Genomic DNA, 7,845 nt, shown 5'->3' on the forward strand with positions numbered 1-7,845 from the left:
ATGACAATGTCTCCAGTCTCTGTAAAGTATATATGTTTTCTTATTGAATGCAGCCCCGTCTCTGTGCATTGCTGTCCTTTCATTTCATAATGGAGCAGGCAGTGAGGCTGTTTGTTTGCCCTCACTATTTACTCAGCTCTTTGAGCAGAGGATTGGGTTTACTTAGAGAGCCCTGAATAAAGGAACGTGCATGACCTGTGCAGGGAGCTCCAATAGCACGCACCTATCTATCTATCTATCTATATATATATATATAGTATTATTCCTGACTGAGAGGAAGTGTCGCTTTTGTTCCATTATTTGACTGTAGAATACAGTAATGAGACGGCAACTATGCAATAAGACAGAAGAAACAACAGCACACTAGTGGGATTTAAAGGGAGACTTTGTTCAATTCCTTTCCTTTAATATCCTGTTACACCATCATTAGTACAGATACAGTGTGTGTGTATGTTTCACCATGGTTGAATTAAATATTTCCACCCATACAGAATTATTTTGAAAATCAGTATATATATATAATGAAATTTATAATTAAAGTTCGGGAGGAGGGTCAGACACCAATCTCCGCATCACCAAATTGAATCATTCAATTTACACATTAGCTAATTTAAATTGTTAGCACTATAAATACCCTCTTCACTTATCTCTCAGTTGCGTTTTGATTTCATCGTAACCCACCACCTCCCCATCTCCACCTTTCTTAACAGTTTTTATGTTTTATCAAATGGGGGTCTCAGCCTCGTCCAGTTGGCCAGGCAGCGAACCCTCAAACCAAGTTTAGGTTTGATGCCAAATGAATGTGTATATACAGCATACTTTTCTGTTAAATCGCATACTCCGCATTCTCTACAATAAATATTTGTACTAAAACATTTTGTGATTGGTGTTTGTCCCGAACTACTGAATATATATATACACACACACACAGTAATCCGTCGTGTATCCACATGTCACACATCTGCCGTAAATGTTTATCTGCCATGATCAATCTCTTCAGCTAGGTTAGTTTATTATTGAACAGAGACGATTAGTTCAGAGATTGTAGATCCTACCAAAGTTTTCATACACTGTGTTGTATGTGCTCCGTGCGCTTCCATTGCTGGTAGTGTCCCGTGATCTGTTCAGTGTGTTGATATGTAAATAAATCCTGTTCGCCTGCGGGGGGCGTATCAACTTCAACCTTCGTCTCCTGCCCGTCACTCAGCAGCGAATGCATGCATCCACACGGCAGACGGCTTCCCTGTCACAAGCATTAATACCCTGTATCTTTCGAAACAAGAGATTTAGGGGAGCTCCCTAATAAAAGCTGAATCTCAAAACAATAATTGTGTGAATATAGTAATTGTTACAGCTGTGTATAATGGTATTGAAAACATGATTCATTTATCCACCTTTTTACATATCCACCCTTACTCTGGTCCCACCGCAGCCATGCGACAGATTATTATTTATATATATATATATATATATATATATAGTAACACGACCGCCACTCACAGTTGTTTGTTACCCCTTTAAAAATGACCCAGCACACACAGAAATTGAGTTTTTAAACACGCGCTATTTTTAATAAATAAAATAAATCAAAACAAAACCTAACTCCGTTTTGGAGCATTGACTACACACTTGTCAGGAACTTAACTAATAAACAGGACAGATAAGCTGTTTACCTGTTAGAATATAAACACACAGTTTAACAACACAACCAAAAGGCTTTCAAACAGTACCTTTTTCATTACAATTGAGCACACCTTCAATCGGGCTCCTTCACACAGCAGCAGCCTTGAAGGGACTGGCTGCTTTCTTTAAATACCCTGCACCTGGCTCTAATTTACAATGATAGCCAGGTGCAGGTGATAATTAAATAATAAAACAATAATTAAACAATTAAACAAAATACATGTTTTTATATACAGTTAGGATAATATTATAATACTATATGTACATATAATACATATATGCATGTATTAAGCCAAGAAACCCAAGCAGATTCTTTAGCAGCAAAGCCATCACATTGTGTACAGTGTTCTTTACACAGTAGGACACTGGTGTCGGCATTGTGCCTTCATACAATAGAATTAAAGGAGAGAAAAGCAAAGGGAATCAATATCTGGCATCCTTCTCCATTCCTGTTGGGAATTTATCCATGCAGATTTTCCGATTTTCCTGACACAGAATTCCAAGCATGCTCCGTTGAACCGAGCATTACAGAAACCGAGATGCAAACATCCATCTGTGCTGTGGAGGGGTTATGAGCTTCCTGGTTAAGTCATCAATAAAAGCTGCAGTTTACAACAGGCCCATTCCAATGTTTGGGTTGCCCTGTAAAGCCGTATACTGTTCTTTGTTTAGATTTGTATTCAATGCACAGTATTTTGATGCACTTGTTTCTCTTACCTTGCTCTGTGGCCTCACTGAGAATTAAACCCTTGTCTCAGTGTGCAACATTCCAGCTTCACTCCGTGAATGAATTGTAAATTAGGCCCAGACACGAGATGTCTGGAGAGCCGGTAAAGTTAATTATATAATAATATAATAACAGGAGAGACCTTCAGAAATACACACTTTTCTTCAATGCCAAGTTTTACTAAATATCTTAAGATGGAGCGTTTACCGCCATGAACGGACAGAGTGTCTTGCATTATAGACTCACAGGGTTCTAGTACCACTGCACACCTTCCTTGAACGAGGCTTCCTTGTTTTTTTATTCAGCTGTTCTCATAGATGTTTTTCTCCTTTAAAGAATAAAGGGGGGCCAAAACTCTTTGACCGCATTCACCTTCTAAATGACTGACTCATATTATAAGTTGTACTGGTACAGCTCCCCCATTAAGAGCTGTGGTATCAGCTAATACCCACAGGAGTTTATGGAATTTATATTTTACAGGGGCTGTGCAGATCGTGAGAAAAGGATACCAGCAGTCAAAATCCATAGTCTCACTGATTACGGGGGACAAAAAGTGGATTCCTCCTACAAAATGACAAGAGAACAGTGAAATGAAACCTTTCAGAAGGTCCTGGTTGAACTGCATCAGTCCCCCAGAGAGATGGTGGCTGTGTGAATCTGGAAGGCTCACAAAGGATACTTTTATTGGAACTGAGCAAAGTTCAAACCCGAATAGACACTCCTCTGACCTGAAACACATTGGTCAAGAGGAGAGGAGAGGAGAGGAGAGGAGAGGAGAGGAGGACAGCTTTTTGAAATTGTGCAGATTTTGTAAAAAACACAAATTACATTTTTTTTCTCTCGTTTCTTTTTCTCAGCTTTTTAAATGCTCCCCAGAATTCCAAAGATAACACTGCTTGAGCTGAGCTGTTGTGTTTGGCAGAGCTGGAGGACGGGGAGAGAAGGGAACAGAGGTCTGAATGCAGGCAGATAAAAATGAGTTTACTTCTTTACTTTGGAGCACACTTATTTTATTTAATTAATTAACGTCTTGTGCTCTTGGAGAAAATCTAATCCTTACCTCATTTGCTCTAGAATTCCTCAGTATGATTTGTCATGCTGTTAAATGCCTGGCTATGCTTTGCCATGGTTTATTCTGGCTTGAGTGGCCTCCCTAGTCCATGATACCCCGTGTCTGTTATTTTGCCGGTCCTTTTTTTCAGCTCTCATGATAGCTGATGGCACTGGCTAAAGACCCTGTGCTGGTAAGTGATATGAGAGGTTCCCTTCACAGCGCTGAGAGCCACATGTAGCTAACCTCACAACTGACCTGATCCTTTCCTGAAAACCTCATAGGCCGCTCCTAAACTACAAATTCTGCTGGTTTTGTGAGGTAAACGAATTACTACTAGGTTGAGAACATTAAACCTATTCCATGATTAAAACACAGTCCTTCGGAGGTGTATAGGCATGAAAGGATACTGAATCAGCCTGTCGTGCCACTTGGCCTCCCAAACGTGGGTCTCTGGAAAAGGGGACTAACTCCTGGGAGCGTGGGTGGAGTGGTTTGGGTGATGATAGTTCTGTGGGCAGACCCCCCACGTGCTCTGTCACTCTACCGGCTTAAACAATCTTCTTGTTCCTCGAGGATTGCAGGCACCACTTCTTTCAAGATGAAAGAGAGTCGGACCCATTCTCCCGTCCCTGCTTTAGAAAGGACATCACACAATTCAGTCAGAACTCCAGGCTTTCCCATTGTTGTTTTGTTCTTCTGTGTGTATTTTGCTCATTGTTTGCTTAGGTGTGGGATGAAGAGTTGAAAATGTGAGTGAGTGGTGGGCTGCTCCCCACTAAGAAAACACTACAGTTAGGAGCACATTACAAAACCACAGAGTATCAGCCAACACCTCTCATCCAAGAGTACACACTGAAGCCCAGGAACAATGAAACGAAGCAAAAGCCAGCAATATCAGGTAAGTCTTTCATCTGCTCTTAACCCTCTTACCGGAGGCATGGTCTGTTTCAGATTCCTCCAGTAAGAGCAGTGCCTTCCCTATGGGACTCGTCTGTTTCCAACACTGCACTCTGGATAGGTGCAGAAGGCATGGCTGATTTATGGAATGCAATTATATAGCCGTGTCTTAGATCTGGACAGAGCTACAGTATAGTCGACTAGTCAAATGCAAGTAACTTTGTAATGCTTTTGGTCATGTATTGCAATACAGAACCTCTGTCTCATAAAACGCACCGTGTGAGGTTGAATTGTGTAAACAGCAGTATGGAGTAGTGGTTAGGGCTCTGGACTCTTGACCGGAGGGTTGTGGGTTCAATCCCCAGTGGGGGACACTGCTGTTGTACCCTTGAGCAAGGTACTTTACCTAGATTGCTCCAGTAAAAACCCAACTGTATAAATGGGTAATTGTATGTAAAATAATGTGATATCTGTATAATGTGAAATAATGTATAATGTGATATCTTGTAACAATTGTAAGTCGCCCTGGATAAGGGCGTCTGCTAAGAAATAAATAATAATAATAATAATAATAATAATAATAATAATAATAATAATAATAAACAACCACTAGGGACGGGAGCGCAGAGGGTCCATTATTACAAATCTGAATCGGTGTAGCGATTCAGAACCCAGTTCAGCACTGACCAGTCAGAAGGACTGAGGTGGGACAAGCAGGGCAGGCTTTCAGTGACTTCCACAACACTGTAGAATTTGGCACACCGAATCCAGTGCAATGCAGAGTTCAGGCTTATCCGTTTGGGACACCTAATGAGCAGTGGTGAGGACACACCCCGGTGCCCTACAGGAACATCTCAGCGCTGCCTTGCAGACATACAGATATGCTTCCTTCTCTGCCTCTCTCTGTCGCTCTCCTTTCACAGGCGAGGCTTGGAGTGCGGCAGTGCTGCACGTTTGTGTTGAATACAAAGAGGATGGGAGCCAACTGTGGGGGGCCTGTTTAATCCCGGACACTAACACTGATGCAGGCTGAGCGCACAAAGGCACGTCTGTCTCTCTCTCTCCCAGTAACTCTTTGCACAGCGATATTAAATTGCAGGTTATTGTTTCCTATTAATAAGCGTTTGCGCTTTAGTGGACGAGGTTTGCAAATATTACTTAATTGACAGTGCTGAGTCTCTATTGAGCTCCTCTGGGTTAATGACTGTGTGCTTGTCTGGGATGATTGCTGTGCACCTGTCAGGGATGCTCTTGTGTTGGTGTTGTTTTGTTACATGAATAGCGTGGTGCAGTGTCTAGATATTTATATCTGTATTTATTTACAAGGTCAATTGCTGAAACACAACTGCTTGATAACAGGTGTGTGTGTGTCTGTCTGTGTAGGTGTGTGTGTCTGCAGACAGCATCAGCACACACACACACACACACACATATAATACACAACGACAAAAGAATATGAATGCTGAACAACTGATTACATTTTAATCACAAACTGGAACTGAATGTTCTTTAAGGTAATATAGATTATTTGAATTACTTAAAAACACAACTACTACTGCTGATACTACTACCACTACAAGACCAGGAAGAGTAAGATGATCGGGGAGGGTCTCTTTGACTGTGGGGCCATGTTCAGGGCCCTTGTCCGATCCCGGGTTAATTTAGAGCACGCCCATGTGGAGTCCGCAGGCGACATGACCTCTTTTGTCGACCAGTGGGCTCTAGGGGGCGTGCTCTGTACCACCTCCCCTTTTCTTTTGAACATTTAATTTACAGACATTTTTGAACGGTTTTCTTTTCGTTAGTTAAGGCTCAGTCCTTGTTAGTACCCCTATTTTAGGGGTGCTAAACTGAATTTGGGCAATCGGTGTAGTCGGTGTAGTCCGCCCTCTGGGCAATAAATAGGAGTACTACTACTACTACTACTACTACTACAACTAATAATAATAATAATTATTATTATTATTATTATTAAGAAACAAACCAGAATATGGAATTAAAGCTGTTGTTTCTAATCTAAAATGTATTGATAGATTGCACGAGAATAATATCTTAAAATATGCTAACTGTGTGACCATGACTGATTGGAAACAGCATTTTAACAGCGTACACACACACACACACACACACAGGCACACACACAGACGCACAGATGCACGCACACACACACACACACACACACACACACACACACACGGACACAATGTAAGTCCTAGGTAATTTATATTCTCTAATAAAACTCCCAATAACAGTGGGCACCAGACCCTTAAAAGAGTTCTTGTAACTCCAGCCCCCTGTCTGCCAGCTTTATGACTGGAGCCCAATCTCACCGTCTTTACCTCGACATCAAATGGAGTTAATGGATGCTGGAATTAGACAAGCCTTTTAAATGTGTCGGAGTCATTTACAAACGGATCGTTCAGCTCAGTGTGTGGGCGAGCAGCGATGCTGGTCGAGGTCATGGCTTGGGCTTATACCGGCACTAAATTCTCCTTTTAGAATACACTTTGTAGATACACAGTAAATATCTGGTGGCTGTCCTTGTAGATTCTTGTTTTCCACCATTTGTTGTTTCTACCTGCTCTGTGAGGCGTATAGTAGAAAACTATTGGCGAGCGGGGTGGGGGTGGGGGTGGGGGGCGGTATAGTGTCTGACACTGGACTATATTGTGTCCCCCTGGAGGACACTATATCAAAACAAGGGGACACTAGTTTTCCAAAAAACACATATCTAGTTCATATATGTTTTATTGAACCTTGAAAGATAACTGTACCTGCATTGGGTTTCTGGATGGTGGTGCAGAACTCTCTCAGAACTCTCTCAGAGCTCTCTCAGAACTCTCTCAGAATGCTCCCAGAACTCTCTCAGAACTGCGGTTCAGGTGTGGAGGCTTGTATTTCTCCATCACTTCTCTGTCTGTGTTTTTCAAGTGGAGATATTGCTGAAAGATGGCGGTAGATGTTTTTGTTACAACATTTGTCAAAGTTAATCTTCAGAAAGCCGAGGGAAACACGTGTCCACCATATTTTTTTCTTTGTGATGTGAAAGGTGAGCATGTCAGTCTAGGCCTGGGCGGTTGCTATGAGTACCGTTGCTATGGAAAAATTTAAATATATGTACTGCTGCTATGTTGGTAAGGACTAGGGGGCTATAGCATTTTAAGGAATAACAAGACAGTTTTAATAAAAAAATATATACATGCATATTTTTAAAGGTTATGTTAGGGTTATATCTGAGGATTAGCCGCCCAAGGTCAAATTATACCCTGTAGCCAAGCCATTTAAAACGTCTGCAGTTTAATTACCATTGCACTGCAAGCACCAAGTCTGCGTGGAGGTGTTATTATAGACAAACACCTGTACAGGATCAAACAGAAATAACTCATGACCCGCCTAATCATTGTTTGGGATCTTTCCTTGTATATGATTGCTGCTGTCGGTAGATCAAAAGTGACACATTAATACGACCATATTTATAATATAA

This window comes from Acipenser ruthenus, chromosome 12 (assembly GCF_902713425.1).
Source record: "Acipenser ruthenus chromosome 12, fAciRut3.2 maternal haplotype, whole genome shotgun sequence".
Classification (NCBI taxonomy): domain Eukaryota; kingdom Metazoa; phylum Chordata; class Actinopteri; order Acipenseriformes; family Acipenseridae; genus Acipenser; species Acipenser ruthenus.